General features: G+C 49.9%; 1 protein-coding gene across 9 annotated transcripts in view; it reads right to left on the reverse strand.

Moving 5' to 3' along the window:
• Positions 1-16,944, reverse strand: part of ZBTB38 (zinc finger and BTB domain containing 38) — a 126,389-nt gene that overhangs the window by 20,624 nt on the left and 88,821 nt on the right. For 6 of the 9 annotated variants that reach the window (XR_008392358.1, XM_053669459.1, XM_037139392.2 and 3 more), the window contains one exon: positions 1,419-1,516. The exons of 2 other annotated variants lie outside the window; for them this stretch is intronic. The gene's annotated coding sequence lies outside the window, so the exon portion shown is untranslated. Of the gene's footprint in view, positions 1-1,418; positions 1,517-1,972; positions 2,209-16,944 lie in introns of those variants that run through there. One more of the 9 variants, XM_053669462.1, reaches the window with a different exon arrangement.

The raw sequence follows: 16,944 nt of genomic DNA on the forward strand, positions 1-16,944 counted from the left end.
TCCTGATGTCTCCCGCACTCAGCCGCCTCTCCTGGGAAGCTAAGTGGGAGAAGGCGCTGGGCCGAGCGAAGCAGCCCTGGGCCTCTGGCCTGCTTCTGGGTCGCAGACTCTGGACGCTTGTGCTTCCCAGAGCGCGATGTGTGACCTGCTCCAAAAGCAGACACAAACCCTCCTCCCCTGTCAGGCAACCGACAGAAGAAAAGGGCATTAGGACGTGTGCCGATAATGGTAATTCTCGGCAGAGCTGCCTACCAGATTCACCTGTGGAACCTCAAAAATTTAAAAAAAAAAAAAGGCTAGGTGGCACCCCCAACGCTGAATCAGAGTTTTGGGAGACAGGGTTTGGGCAGGAGTGCTTTCTGCATCCTGCTGCAAATTACTGAATGATATTATGCAGATAAGTTGGCCCGACGGCGAACTGTACTCTCAAGAAACAGGCCACTACGTCTTGCTGATGACGGAGCGCCTCTCAGCAGCCTCACTGAGGGCTGCTTTAAAGTGACATTGACATCCCACCACACTTGCGTCAATGTCTCCAACATGACTTATTCATTTGGCAGGAGGAAGTTCACCTAAATATGCCAGCCATGCGCTGTACCTCTGATCCCTAACAAACACACACATGTGCCCAGTGCCGTTTAACACGCTCCATCCCGTTTAAGCCTGACAGTAATCTTGGTGTGCAGATGAGGACGCTGGCGTCCAGAGGAGCTGTGTAACTTGACCGAGGTCATAGAGCCACTGAGAGGCAGAGTTGGGATGCAAACCTGGACAGTGTGATTCAAAATCCACACCTGCAGGTTCAGGTTCAGGAGCACCAGGGAATGAGGAATGCAGCTTTCCCGTCTTTCTTAATATGGAAGGCTCACCAGCGAAGGGCCCGGCGTCCTCACCAGGGTGTGGGCGGTTAGCAAACCTGAAGCCCGGGCTTGAGCAGGCTGCCGTGAACAGGGGGACAGGTTACGCCCCGTGGTGTGCTGTTGGGGGAGGGGAGGCTTGGCAGGTAAAGTGCCCTGCGAGGACTGTATCCCGCCGCAAGCCCCCCCCAAGAAGGCGCCACTTCTTTAATATGCAAAATGATGCCATATGCAGCAGCAGGTGGCTCTGGGTGGACACTTAAAGGGAAATTCAGAATTTTTCGTAGCATTTTACTTTTAACGTTTTTTCTTTAAAAATATAAACTTTAAAGTAATTTGTGGCATTCAAAAGTATTATCATTTTGATTTTGATCTACTTCCATCTCAAGGTGATTTTTATCGAGTGCCCACCACCCACTAGTTACAGAGTAAAACACAGGGGCTAGTACAAGACAGCGGCATAGGAAAGGCGCAGGGGTCCCTGGCCGGGTGGCTCAGTTGGCTGGAGTGCTGTCCCATACACCAAAGGTGGCAGGTTTGATTCCCCGTCAGGGCACATACCTAGTTGTGGGTTGGATCCTGGGTTGCAGCACGTTTGGGCACGTACGGGAGGCAGCCAATCGATGCTTGTCTCTCACATCAATGTCTCTCTCTCTCCTCTAAAATCAATAAGCATATACTCAGGTAAGGATTAAAGAAAGGGGGCAGTGGAGAGATTAAAGCCACTGAACCAGGAGAACTGAGACCGCGAGGGACTGTATTAGTCTACTAATGAAACAGGGCGCCACCCAAGGATGATTTACGCTGACTTGGGAGCAGACCGACCACGCCAAGTCCTGTACAACGGCTAAGAACCCAAACATGGCGTCAGGTGGACCTGGCCCTGTAACCTCTGCCTGTGACCTCGGACATGTTTCTCACACTCTGCCCCTCAGCTTCCACATCTGCAAAATGGAGCTAGTAACAGAGTCTGCCAGGGTTAATGTGAGGATTAAGTGCTAATGCCCATAAAGTGTTTGGCGCAGTATCTGGCAAAAAAACAAACAAACACCCAAACTTAAGAAAATATTAGCTTCTACTGGTATTACTATTACCAATTCATTAGTATCAGTCACCTTGTCCCAGGCCCCAAATCCAGTGAAAGTGAGACTCCTTAATGGCAGGGACAAATGCTTCACTTCCCTGTGCCCCCGGGGCCACCAGGCCCCTCCCCAAGGGGCTCACTCACTGCCGTTCCCCATGCACAGGGGCAGAGGGTGGCGACATCTGAGCCTGAGCTCGCATTTGGCCACTTAGTCACAGTGCCGGCTAAATGATTTTCCCTTCTTTCTTTAGTTGCATTGCTTGTTAGCATTTCTTCTAAGCATTCAGAAAAATTCAAGAATTTAAATAAAAATCACTCAAGTTTGTTACTTATTAGCGACTCTGGTAAAAAGCGTGACAGGAAAGAGACCAACGTAATTTGTTTAGACAAATATTTAAATCACTGATGAACTTCCCCATGTGTACGCGCTTGCCCACTTAAACCAGAAGGTCACGCCAATTTGGCTGGAGAAAACAAGGCCGGGGCACTGTTTATTGGGTCATGTGCCTGTTTATATAGTGCTATTCTGAACTTCACGAAAAGGCTCCCCTGTGTCCCGATTCACCCCCTCTCCTGTCTGTTTACAGATTCCTGGCAGATTCCATTTGCTTCTCTCCCCTCACTCCAAGGGGATTTTGGGAGGGCAAAGTCGCGGGACCTCTTCTCTCTGACTTTAAACTAGGAACCTAGTAACATGCCAGTTTGGTTACGACTTTTTTTAGTGAATACTTTATTATTTGATCTTTAATTTAAAATTCTTTAAGTCTCAGTTTAATGGACGATTCATTAGGTTGTCATTTGTTCAGACAAAAATATTGAAAATGTTGGTTAGGTTTGAAGTTTAGCCCATTTATGCGCTTATTTTGAATTTTGGTTCAAGGACTACCATCGAAATCCTTGATTAAAAATCTTGACAGCTGTCAGAAGTAGTCAGTAGTTGCAAGCTTTCTTTCCCTTTCCCTGTTCCCCTCTTCCTACGTAGTATCTGTAGCCTCAGAGAGTGGAGCAGGACCTCTGCTCACACATGACTGGGTTCAAATTCCAGGTCTGACACTTAGTAGCTGTGTGAACTTAAACAAGTTAATTACCATCTCAAGAAATGCATTTCCTGCCTCCACCTATTAAGTAAGTATAATAATGCAACTTAGTTCTTCATAGGACTAGATGAGATAATATAGATACAATGGATCTCCTTCTATTGCTCTTTTTCACCCTGATGATTTTTCCACAAAAAGTCCAGGAAACCAATACCTACGACTCTCTTCTCTAGCCCATCTCATTATGTTAATAGCAACCAATTTAATGCTTGTTGGTTGAAAGGGTGCTGGAGGCCAGGGTCATTTTGTAAGTGGGGATTTCCCTGAGCTGAGCTCAAGTGGAGAATGAGCGGCCTGGAGAGTCCTGGCTTCCAGGACCCCCAGTGAGCCTGGGCAAGATCGGCTCTGCAGGCTGGACGGTCAGGAGCTACTGGGCTCAGGCCAGGCAGACCCGGAAGAAGGGGAGTTAGCTAAAACGTGCTCGTGGAAGGTTAGTGCAAAAATAAATAGTAAAATAAGGGAGTGTGGGTTCGTTATAGACATTGTAATGTAATTGAAAGACCGTGTACTTTTAAAGAATAGATATATGCGTCACAATGTAATAGGATGATACATAAAGCCAGTAACTGTATTAACAGATACCAAATCAATAACGCTACTGTTTGGGGAACCCCGCATGCCCATTACAGATACTGCACTCCCACACCCCCTGCAGCCCTACTGTGAAGAGTAAGTACAGAGTAAGAACTCTGGACAGCCAGAGAACTTCTACCCCTTGAGTGGTTTCTCTAGGTCCCAGATTGCTCCTTCCAGTCTGGGCGCAGGCACTGAGATTGCCCTCAGGCCACCATCTTAGCCCCAGACTGCATTCTTACCGTGGTTCTGCACACGCAGAAACCCCACCACACGCAAAGGTGGCCAGCTTCACCAGCATGAGGAGACAAAGCTGGGGCAGGCAAAGCATTTTACACCCCTGAGTGCTCTGTTCCCTACACACCTTCATTCTGTTCCCTCCTCCCGTGGCTGGGAAGTGGGCCTTTAAGCACAGTAAGGCAAGTTAGGCTCTGAGTGGCGACCTATGCCAGCAGGACGGAGAGGAGGCAGGGCAGAGGGGCGACCAGGACCAGGAGAGGTGGGGCCGGAGGCAGGGTACAGGGTGGGGAGGCCATGGAAGAAAAGGCTCGCGACTCCCTTCCGAGGCCTCTGTATCGACGCCTCCCTAATAAACAGAACCCCAGGCGCATGACAACTCAGGAGAAGGTCTGGCTTCCTGTGTCACTGAGCCTGCCCACCCTGCTTTTCCAGGGGTCTTAATAACAGGGTTAGAGTCACATAAGGAAATTGCACAGGGTGGTTCCTAGTTCTGAGAGCAGGCGGCCCCTCTTAAAAACACGATCCCTTAGGGAGGGCCTTTCCCTGGCAGTGGCTTTTTCGGAGCTGTGTTTTCAGGTTCCTTGACGTTGGATGAGCCACAGCCCACTCCCAGGCCACAGTGCCAAGTCCACAAGATGGTACTGAGTCCTCACGAAGAAATGCTCTTGTGTTCCAAGGAGCTGGCAGTCCAGTCCCCCAAACCATTCTCAAAGTGGGCAGATGAGCGAGCATCGCTTCCCAATGGACAGACACTGGTGTTTTAGGTAACAAAAAGCCAAGCCGGTGTGCTTCTTGGTGGAGTGTGCTCTCTAACTTGGTCTGGATTTGCTGCAAATGGATTCTAGAGATTCTTCAGAGCAGGGGTGGGGGCCGCTCCACCCAGTGCGGGAATTTCCTCTTTAGAGGAGCGGCTCTCACCGGGAACAGTCGGGGGCCCTGAACTGTGTGACCCCTGCCACAGGACAGCCCTTCGACAGTTTACTGGGCTTATCCCTTTCCCAGGCTGAACTGTTCCCTGGTAGGAGAATTTTACAGACAAAAGGAACTTTACGGGTTATTCATTTCAGATTACGAAAATCAAAGCCCGGAGAAGTAACTTGCCTAAGATTCCGTGGTGTGACCGAAACACATCCCCAGACACGCCTTACTGTGCTCCTCCGGTGGCAGGCCCAGCGGCCGGCTCACCAACCGCGGGGCCTTAGAAAGTGCTTATCTCACCGGGCCTCGGTCTCCTCCGCAGACCGGAGCGAACGACACACTCGACATGCTCCTCCCGGGGTGCGGGGGTGACAGTGCCTGAGCAGCCCGCCAGCACGCAGAGAACAGCAAGTGCTGGGTAACTGATTTTATTTACAACATACAGGCTATTTTTGTTTTCTTGTTTTGCATGGAATTCGCCTTCCTCCCCTTGTTTTTCTTTTTCCTTTTAAGCTTCCAAACTTCCAGGGCTGAATCTTTTAACCAAAACTTAAAAACTCCTGTATTTAGTCTGCTTATATTCAGTCTGTGGGAGTACTTTAGAATGTCAATTCTGTCTTAAGATATACCTACTGATTCCTTAAAGATGCCGGGCTGGTCCCTGCCCCACGAACCTTCAGGTAAGCTTGGCAGGTGATGTCTGGGACAGAGAGCCACGCTGAGTTCCGTGCCCGCCTCCGCAAGAGAGGCAGAAGGCGACCCTTCTTCTTAACCACTCAGGCTGTATTTCCAGACAGAGGCTGTTATACTAATGACAACGTGGAAAATGTTTTTCAACCTATTATAATACAAAAAAGTAAAGCCTTGGTTTCATCTTTAAAGAGGAAGGAGACTGAACGCACACAGCAGGAAGTGGCCTGTAAGGAGCAGCACGGGCCACGTGGACACAGTCACGCGTCTGGAACCGAGAGGCTGAGCCCTCAGGGGGAGGGGCTCCCGCACCCCTGAGAGGCCTTCAGAGCTGCTGAACGTGAAACTACTGGGAATCACCTACGCGGAAAAGAACAGGACGTTGAGATCCCAGGAGCTGATCTGTGGTCCCTGAGCTGGCCCGTGGTTCTGGTGACTCGACCTGATCCCCGACCAGACACACTGGCTCAGCCCCACTGTTTCAGTAGTGCAGCCAGCGCCACCTTGTAAACACTCTCCTCCATCCCTGCGCCCTCCCTGACTCAGCCCATTTGGTTTTCTGGGGCTTGCCCTCAGCCTCCTCCTACCACCCCGCCAGGGAAGGCAGGCAGGCGGCCCGCACTCCGCCCTGCCGTGTCCACGGACCGCAGAGCCTCGCCCTCCCCGTCCTGCCTCTTCCCGAGGGCCACCTGTCTGGCCGAGGCACAGAGCAGAGGCAAGGACACCTGTCCTTACTCCTGGTTAGCCCTTTGCCATTTACAAGCCACTTCCATACGCACCATCTCCTTTTCTGTCTCACAACACTGCATGGGCTATGAAATAATACTTCCATTTCAACGATGAAGACACTGAGGCTCAGAAAAATGAAGCCAAATCCCAACACCACACAGCTTGTCATGGACAGAGTCGGGTTTTCAACCCTGACTGGGTGACCTGGGTCACAAACTCTTTCTAGCCTCCCGAAAAGGAAGGCCACGTTTATGGGGTTTCAAATGTTGGTAGATGTGAATCACCAATCTCATCTTTTGATTGATGTTTCATAGTTGTGTTAGTTTGGTGCCAAATTCCAGGTCAAAAATGTATTTGTATTTGCCATTCAAAAAAATCTATATATCATCAGCTATTTTTACCAATAAAACCAACTTTTCCCAAACAGCCTACATATCACTAACGCACCTCCGGCCAGGCAATCATCTACACCTACTTTGTTTACTCTGCCATCCTGCATCCCCGACTGCACAGCGTTTTGTTTACTTCGCTCAGTAAACGGGCATCGCTCCCGAGATGATTACTGTCACAGATGAGTGAAGCAATGACTGTGGCGAGCTTAGCTAGCCAGGGTTCAGTTAATGGCATTACTCGTATCCGTACATATTACCACTACGCTACTACTGCTACATTTTCCTCACATTTGTTAGAACCAAATGTTTGTTTTCCTGACGGTGTCTAGCGAGGGGTAAGGCGGTATGGGCCCAATAATTCAGAAAAGCAGAAAAACTATTTCATCCCGTTGGCTTGTTTGGTGCTTTATTTCCTCCCTCGTTCGGCAACCTCCGGAGCCCACAGTCCAAGGGAGGAGACGGGGGTGGGGGTGGGGGTCAGGCCCTCCTCGAGGACCCCAACACTCCAGCAGCCGCGCCAGGCTGCATTTGGGCGCAGAGAGTCGGAAACAGAGAGGGCGGACTGAGCCTTGGAAGATAAAGAGCATAAGTAAAACGAGTCAGACGGAGAAAGACAAGTGCCACGTGATTCCACTCACATGTGGAATCTACAGAACAAAATAAACGAATAAAACAGAGACAGATGCGCAGACACCGAGAACAAACCAATGGCTGCCAAATGGCGGGCGAGAAAGGTGAAGGGACTAAGAAGTGCGAGTTGGTGGCTACAGAACAGTCAGGGGGTGTGAAGCACAGCATGGGGACTAGAGTCAGCGCATTGTCACCGCTGGTGCCGGGCGGTGGTGCCAGGCCGGTGCTTGGCATATCAGGGGACCACTCTCTAAGCAATGTGGTTGTCTAACCACTATGCTGTACAACTGAAACTAACACAAGGTGATACTGAATGTAAACTGTATTTGAAAAAACAAATTTAGTTCCTCGGTGCCACCCCAGACTGACTGAGCCAGAATGGCCGTGGACAAGAACCCAGGAACGGATTTTTAGCCAGTTCCCAGGCGCTTCGGAATCAAGGCCGGGGCTGGGTGCTGCTTCGGTGTCCTAGGGCTGCCGTGACATGTTGCCGCAAACCTGGTGACTCAAAACGAGAGAAGGTGTCCTCTCGCAGCTCTGGAGGCCAGGAGCCCGAGCCACGGGCTGGCGGGGCCGCGCTCTGTGGGAAGGCGCTGGGGTCAGCCCTCCCTTGCCCCTGCCGGCTTCTGCCGGACCCAGCAGCTCCTTGGCTGTGGCCGCACAACGCCAGCCTCTGCCTCCACACTCACACGGCCTGCTCCTCCTCGCGGGTCTTCCTGGGTGTCTCTTACAAGGACACTTGTCTTTGGATTTAGGGCCCTGCCCATAATCCAGAATGGACTCATCTCGAGATCCTTAATTAACTTACATCTGAAAACATCCTTTTTCCAAGTAAGGTTACATTCACAGCTCTGGGGGGTGTGAACATACCTTTTTTTTGGGGGGGCACCATTCAAGCCACTACAGATGCCATGGTGACCCCTGTCATCCAGATGAATGGGACAGGAGGCAGGACACAGAAGTCCAGGCTAAGCCCCTGCCAGTGGCAGGAAGAGGAGGAAGAAAAGAGGAAGAGGGAGCCGTTTCAGGAACTACTCAGACCTGCAGCTGCACTCCCAGCTCTTGGACCACCTACGGGAACCCCTGGGTCACCAGGTGTCCAGGCCACAAGGCCACTTGAATGTACCTTACAGAATGGAAAAAAATCACCACAATCACAAATTAATAGAATGCTAGACCGTATTATCCTCGAATTATGGGTGAGAACTTTGAAGGGCTGAAAAGGCTTTTAGTTAATTCACTTTCTAAACTAAATTAATTTGATATGAAGCTAGGATTTCATCCTCAAGATACTGTGGACACTTTCTCCTTACCACCGTGGTAGCTTCCAGTCCAGACAACAAGTCACTGTGGCACCACGGGATTGGTCGTTTCTGTCTTTTAACACGGTCCCTTAGGAGCAGGCGATGTTCTCTGTCTCCAATGGTAAAGGAGGTCCAGTTACCACCTCCCTTCCCACCACCCACTAGGGTCCCCAAATCCTCACTGGTTTGCTCCTCATTTTACACTGAAATACATGTACCCACCACCACTGAAGTCCTACTTTATAATTAAGTCAGTTCCCAGACACACAAAGGTCTTCTCTCCTCTCACAGAGGAATTTCCCTTCTTGGCAACACGGTTTGCAGGGCCAGAAGGTCAGTGGGTGGCAGACAGGGTGGAAGCAGGTGCTACGTCGGCGTTAAAGTCACAGGCAGGGAACGACAGCTTTCAGAACCAGATTTCATCATACATCCCTACAGTGTAACGTCAAGGGCGCCCCCAGCGCCCACTCCGAGACGGTCCCAGAGCACCTCCTAGCCAGCAGTCCACAAGGACCGAGCTCTGTGCAAGCCCGTCCCCACGCTTCGCCACAGCACCTGTAACAGTGCTCCCTGGACATTCACACGCAGGAGTCAGCTGGGGATCACGTGAAGTGCATTTCCTGACCCAGGAGTCAGGCACGTGTAGGCCACCTTCATTTACATCAGGGTGGAAATGGCTGAAGTACACAACCAAGTTTCAGGTTTAAGGGGACCTTACCTGCTGGTGAAATGATAATATGCTGGTGATGATGATGGCAATGACAACAAAAGCTAATATTTGCTGAGCATTTTCTACATGACAGGCCATGTGTTAAGTGCTTTACAGATACTGACTCAGTGCCCAGAGAGCTGAGGAAAATGGGAGTGGTTAAGAGAGGTTTAGAAAACTGGAAAGGCATAATAAATTCCAGGATGTGCAGATGGTCAGTCAAGTGTCAACAGAGAGAGAGAACAATTCTCCCACTGTCCCAGTCCAGGACTAGTTAGGGAGTTGCTAAGTGCCTGATGTTTCAGAAAGCATCCTGGGGCCAAGCAGGTCAACACCACAGACCAGGTGTATCGAGATACGCCTTCTGTCCCTCGGTGGCATTCTCTGCTCTGGCACCAACCAGGCGAGCCTCTGTGGGCTTGGCTCCATCCAGCTGCCCTGGGAGTGGCCTGCCTGGATTAGCAGGGCTTCCTTTGGTGGGTTCTTTTGTCCCACCCCGAGACGCACACACTGAACCCTGGGCAGCTGACTCAAGACCACGTCTGATGCCTTTCTGGACGTCCCGAACATGTCCTTGCACATCCATGCTGTGTTCTGCCGCTGACTCTACTGACTGGTCACTTTGCCTGTATGAGATGGACATAGTTTATATCCAAAGTGGCTTCTTTGCTTGCTGGGACATGGAGAAGGCTCAATGGCTGTGACTTCTCCTTGGGCTGGGTGTTGGAGAGCTTCACGCCCAGCACTCAGCAAGGAAAGACTGGGCAGACCGCCATTGCGGAAAGCCAGACAGGTGGGCTGAGTCGGATGGGGTGGCTCTGTAACTGTCCGCTGCGGACCTGTTTCGTTCGGCCCCGCACTAGTTTTTTAAAATGTCATGCACTCTTTGTCTAACCACTCTCTCTTCTCATACCCAGCCCGTGTGGAACGCTCATATCACCTTTCTGCCCCTGTTATGTACCTGAATATTAGACCCTAACCTATAATAAGTATAAATCACTTGCAAGTTTTACTTTGCCTATAACATTTCAGTATCTATACAATGATTCACTGTCCCAAATGTAAAATGTAAATGGTGAGCTTTTATCAGTATTCAAGGTTTCAAAACTACTGAATATCAGTATTCAAGCTTTCAAAACTACTGAAGTATCCCATCTTTTTAACATGGCTCACTTTCCTCATGCCTTTATTTATTTACTTTTAGAGAGAGGGGAAAGAGAGGGAGAAAGAGAGGGAGAGAAACATCAATGTGTGGTTGCCTCTCAAGTGCCCCCTACTGAGGACCCGGTCCACACCCCAGGCATGTGCCCTGACTGGGAATCAAACCTGCAACCTTTCAGTTTGCAGGCCAGCACTCAATCCACTGAGTCACACCAACCAGGGCTGAAGTATCCCATCTTAATGGACAGGTGGTGAGACACCTTAACATGGAATATACCTGGGCCATGTAATATATCAGGATCCCTCCAGATTGTTCATTCCCATGTGGAACATTTCTTTAATATATGAATCCTAGGGGGCAGGGGGGCATGTATTAAATTTCTTCACTTTGCTTTAAAAGTCACTTTAATTACAGGGTCAGCTTAAGCTTCTGGAAGGAAGGGATACTCAACTCCTAAACAGCACTCCAAAAAAACCAGATCCATACTCTCCAGGTCACCCAGCTGTCCTTTTAAAAACAATATCTGACCTTCATTACTAGCAGGTGTGTGCAGACCTTTTTTGGTAGCTGCTTGCGGGGTCAGGGTGCGCTGGGCTGACACCACACTCCATCACTGTGATACACAACGACAACTCCAAACTAGATTGCAAAAGTGGGGCACAGACTACCTGGCAGGGCTTCAAACAGCGGGGTCGACACCACACAGCACAGCCACCAACATCGCCAGTGTCCTCAGGGACTCTCCCGGAAGAGGACAATGGTGGTCAAACCAAGGACGAAAAATCTGCTGTAGAGACACAGGATGGGGGGGGGGGAGCGGGCACAGGGGGCACACAGCTTGGCCCTTTGGTCCCGACAGCAGTTGACACGTCTCCTGTGCAGGTGGGGACCCTCCTGGAGAAAGGCAGCGGGCAATGCTCTGACCCCGCCCGCCCGCCCCCGCCCCACTGTCAACAGACAGCCCACATTTGCAGTGGATTCCCCTCTGGCTCCAGACACGAAACGTATGAAGATAATCTCTATGTGTTCGGGCTCTCATGTATTTGAATCCACACACGTGCTTTCCCTGTCCACACGCTTCCTTCTCCCATTCCCCCTCCCACAGTCTCCACCGCTTCTCTTCCACCCCCCAGGTTTCCGGTTCGGAGCCACTGCTGGCTGTACTGCCATCTCTGCAGGGAGGCCAGGCGTGGCCACGCGGGCCTCTGAGGCAGCACAGGAATGCGAAAGGGTCGCTTCCTCCGGGGGCGGGCGCGGGAGATGCGGGCGACTGGCAGAGCAGCCCGGGAAGGCCTGACACACCGTCGGAAGCCCAACAACCCTTCTGCTGCGGGAACGCTAGCTACCAAAGCTCCAGCCGACCACACAAACGGATGCACGATGGTTTAGACAAAAGAAAAGGGAGGAAAACTGTTGGGCAGGGAGAGGGAAGAATGTCAAAGGGACAAAGTTCTGGTTAGCTTTTGCCATCTTCACCCCAAAACAAATTTAACTAAAACCAAATGAAGGTTTCTGGCCCTAGTCAGGGATCTGAACCGTCCCTCTGTTCACCTTTCACCTGTATTAGAACAACATTGTCTGGGGGAAGGGGGACCAGGGGACAATGACACAATAAGTCACCTAGATTTAAAAAAGCAAAATTGCCAAAACAAACCCAAACCCGCTGCTGATAAAAACGCACAACAGGCTGTTTAGAAAAATTATGCTTTAAATACACTGGTCTAAAAAAATCCAAAGAACAGGCTGTTCTGTAGAACTGTTCCAGTTTCTGCTTGTGCTTTCATTTTAGAAAACAAACACTCAGACGCCTCGGTGGGAGGAGCCACACACAAGGACTCGAACGCACAGAAAATGGCCACCGGTTCCAGAAACCCTCCATGAGCACATGGACCGGGCCCCTCCAGGGACCCTCTGGGGGCGCGACCCCTTCCCTTTCCCAAGGGTAATGATCTAGGGACAGAGATGACCTTTTCCCCCGACCAGTAACATAAATCACGGCCTTCGGCGTGTTTGCTGAACGCCACAAACCCTGACAATGACGTTCATTATCCTCCTGCTCAGGGAACCTCACAGAGGGGCAAATACGTCTTTTTTAAAGTAAGGCAGCTGCTAGGCTTGGAGGTGAGACTCCCACTTAAACTTCATAAAAGAAAAAAAAGACCTAAAAAGTGTTTCCTAAAATAGAGAGAAGCGCAAATCATCTTATCAGAAACTCTACTTATTATTAAGTAGAGAAGAAAGTCTTAAAATAGATCATTCAGACGTGGCAGAATGCTCTTGACTGTTTTTTAAACTGTTAAAATAAAAAACAAATATTAGGGCCCTGGCTGCCGCGGCTCACTGGATTGAGCACCAGCCCGCGACCCGAAATGTCACCGGTTAGATTCCCAGCCAGAGCACATGCCTGGGTTGTGGGCCAGGTCCCCTGTTGGGGGCGAACCAGAGGCAACTGATGGACGTTTCTCTCTCACATTGATGTTCCGCTCCCTTTCTTTCTCTCTCCTTCCCCTTTTTCCCCTTTCTCTAAAAGTAAATTAAAGAATCTTTAAAAAATCGTATTAGAAATATTAAATATACCACAAACAGGGTGAGAAACTCACTATGTAGTGTATATTCATTTAGGGAAAAAAAAGTTCTCCCAGGTAATTTACAGCGGCGGGGGGTGCTTCTGTGCAAAAAGTCAACCTACAGAGGGCAGTGGCTCAAGAAACTCTAGAACTGCTCGACCTTGACAGGAAATTCTTAAAAAATCTATTTAACACAGCACTTGGGGTCAGCCAGTTCTCTAATGTGGGAGCAAAAGCCCACTTGGGGCCTCACTTTACTGCCACAGCATCGCTTTTCCCGCCTGTCCTAGTACCTTCCTCAAAGCGGTCCCCCTGCCCCTCTCATTACAGCAAAGGTGGGACTTGCCCGGGTCCCAGCCCAGGGCAGAACACAGCAGGGTGTGGTTCTGCTAAGGCAGCCAGGCAGCCAGGCAGCCAGGCAGCCAGGCAGCGAGCGGGTCTGCCGTGGGCCACTGTGAGGCCGCCTCCACCTGTGAGCATCACAGACCTTGAGAAGAAGCCTTGTTCTTTGAGTTCATGTCAGGGACCACAAGGCCAGAACAAACTGGTATAAGCAGGGACAGACCAGAACGCTGAGTAGGTTTTTCAAGAGGAAATCCTTACTTTGGGCTAGGAGTGAATCAACGTTCTATTTATTAGAGCTAATCAGAAACCTCCACGCTTAACATGAGAATGCACACAGGTTTTGAATGCGAGTCTCTCATGCCTTGTGAGGTGATATATTCAGCTCTGTTTGCACTGAATCGCTGGTCTTATCATCTAATTGTAACCGACTCTACAAATAACCAGAAGTTGTTCTAACACATGAACAGGAAGAAGAACACAAACAAAACGGGGCCTAGAAAAATGAGTCGACTCACCAAGCAGGAAGTGGCAGCTCATCCCCACCTAGCCCTGCAGGGCCCGCCTCCCCGGCGCTGACACAGGCCCAGGTTTCCCCTCTGGAACCTCGACTGGCCTGCTCGTGGAAACGCACTCTGGGATGAACACGTTCAAAGTAGTAGCCAGTAACACGGCTTGTGCAATCTCAGTCTTCTCCCACATTCTCCTTGAGAATATGTTTAATTTCTTTCAAATTATTGTGTAGCTTAGTAATTTTCATTTAAATAAGAGAGAAAGAATGCTTTAACAAAATAGGAAACAGCCTTCTGCCTCTCCCACTTCAAAAAGACATTTTCTTGACTACCTTAAATGACAGGAATCCAAGTGCCGCAGGGGACAGAGGTCTGCATCTTGGTGTCCTCTGTGTCTGCTAGAAGCCCAGTGGGCATTGCGGCTCGCTGTCGCCAACAGAACTGTCAGCCCCTTTAAGCTTTCCTCGCAGACTGCCACCTCCTGCTCTCCTGATGACCTGCCTGCCCTGCGACAGGACCTGCCTGTCTCTGCAGAGAGCATGCTAAATGGGCACAGGACACTGGGTTCTGTCCCCAGCGTGGCACTGACCGTGTGACCGTGAGTCAGTCCGTTCCCTTTCGGAATGTGAAGAGGCTGGGCTAGTGCAGGCCAGGTTCTTTCTAGCTGCACGAGGAGGAAACCACGACTCCCCACCTCCCGTTTTGCCACCTTTTTGATCGACTCCCTGCTAGTCTCGATCTTTCGATAAGAATGTTCATTTCCTCCAAAGTGGACAATCTCTCCCACCCTTAAATTCAGACACTGTCCTCATAAGTGTATGGGGCAAAGGCTGAACCCAAAGTCTGCCTAGTACGAGTGCATGCATGAGGACAGTTGGAGGAAGTCTGGAAATCGGGGCCCCAGGGAGACCTCGGACATGGAGTTTTTCTGCTTCAAGGCAGCACTTCTGAGGAAAGAAATTACTTCAGGGAGGAACCTTGGCCATCACTGAGCCAAACCTCTGCTTATAGGTGGGTAAACCAAGCCAGCGGTTACTGGACTTTCTCCCCCAAGGTTGCACGGCGGGGCAAGGGAGTGAGTCCCAGATCTCCCTCTGCTCTGGGGCATCTTTTTACCTCCCTCTGCAGGGCTCAGGCTCTTTCTCTTGCCCCCTGGGCCTCAGAAGGTAATCAACAAATGCTGAGCACTTCTGGGCAAACCCTCAAAGAGCTCTTTTATTTTATTTAAAGATTTTTATTTTTTTTATTTATTTATTTTTAATATATTTTATTTATTTATCTTTAGAAGGGAAGGGAAGGAGAGAGGGAGAGAAACATCAATGTATGATTGCCTTGCATGCGTCCCCTGCTGGGAACTGGCCTGCAACCCAGGCATGTGCCCTGACTGGGAATCGAACCGCGATTGTCTGGTTCACAGGCCTGCGCTCAATCCACTGAGCTACACCAGCCAGGGCTAAAGATTTTTATTTATTTACAGAGTGGGAAGGGAGGGAGAACAAGAGGGAGAGAAACATCAATGTGTGAGAGATACATTGATCGGTTGCCTCTCACATGCCCCGAACCAGGGACCTGGCCCACAAGCCAGGCATGTGCCCTGACTGCGAACTGAACTGATATCCTTTGGTTCGCAGGCCAGTGCTCAGTCCACTGAGCCACACCACCCAGGACAGGAACTCTTTTACACCTGTAGCTGGCATGGCCGCTCTGGGAACATTTAGCTGGGCAGAGGGACAGTGACAGCTCTGACGAGACACAACTGATCGATCTTCTCAGTGCAGAAACTCATCGGTATTTTGAGAAAAGCTCGTGGCAGCACCTAGGCGGTGATAACGGCAGGTGAGGGAGACAGGGAGGCCCCACGGGGGCAGGGTTCTGCTCTAGTACCCGGCACACAGAGTTGATATTTACTGAGCAAATTCAAGTCTGCACATTACCTCTGCCCACTTGCTTCTGGTCAAAAATTCTGAGGTTACAATAATACCAGAGACAAGGGTCTCGAAGTCTTTAGGCAAAACCGGGAATAGGGATCTACCGCATACTCTCAGTGTGCGGCCGGGAAATCAACCTGGGTGTGGAGAGAAGAGGCAGGACTATGGAGTCAGCTAAAACCCAGGGTGTGAGAATCTCCTCTGCAACACTGGCCACAGTACCGAGCCTCTCTGCCTCAATTGCACCACACCAGCTTATTTCGAGCTTCTAATATGATGGCTGAGCTAATGCACATAAGCGCAGAACTGACTCCATGAAAGTCAGTCTGTCTTACCCTCCTGGGAGCTATGGGTATAGACAAAGAAACCTGGTTTCTAGGCAAAGCTCCAGGCCACTGGCATCTTCTTCTGAGAGAAGCAAACCATCAACAAGTCATCTGATTTTTGAATTATGTACAAGGAACATAAAACACAACTCAATCTATACAAGTGAACATGCATTATAGTCTCCCTACATAGCTTAAACACCAAACATGTCTCAGTCCTTTCTTGTGAATAAGCAGAGAGCTAGGAATAGGAGCAGAGAAAGGATAAATTACTTTCTCTTCTATAAAATGAGGCTGGGATAGATGAACAATACAAACCAGCCTCAAAATTACACGACTCCAAGATTCAGAGAGCGAGAGAAATACAATATAACGACAGACGTTTATCATCCAGAAGACACAGAGTCAGACAGATAAACGCATTAAAACGTTTTAATGGCGTGGCCCCACAATGTCGCTGCCATTAAAGGGACTACTGATAATAACATTTACAGTTACAACAGTTTTGCAAGCTCTGAGCACAGTGGGGGCAGGTCTCAGCACTCGCTCCATAGGAAAAGCAGCTGAGGTGTGGGCTGCGTGTGGCCCAGCACTGCTACGGATCTGCAGTGAAGGTGGACGCGGAGAGGCCACCATTCCTCCATCACCTGGGATTCATTTGTTTTTATCTTATTACAACTATAATCCATAAACATCAGTGATATAAATATGAAACTGTTGAGCATAGACATGTCTCTTATAGAAACTGGCCTTGAAACCAGCATATCAAGCCACAAGTTTATCTCTTCCTAGCTGTTGACTGGTGTTGGTCTTCATCACAGCAGTGATCGTTCAAAATGAAGAGCCCTGGGGGCCCCACCTTAAATCTGCTGGATTAGACTTTC

Source organism: Artibeus jamaicensis, unplaced genomic scaffold, assembly GCF_021234435.1.
Source record: "Artibeus jamaicensis isolate MK-2021 breed Jamaican fruit bat unplaced genomic scaffold, CSHL_Jam_final contig_519, whole genome shotgun sequence".
Classification (NCBI taxonomy): Eukaryota; Metazoa; Chordata; class Mammalia; order Chiroptera; family Phyllostomidae; genus Artibeus; species Artibeus jamaicensis.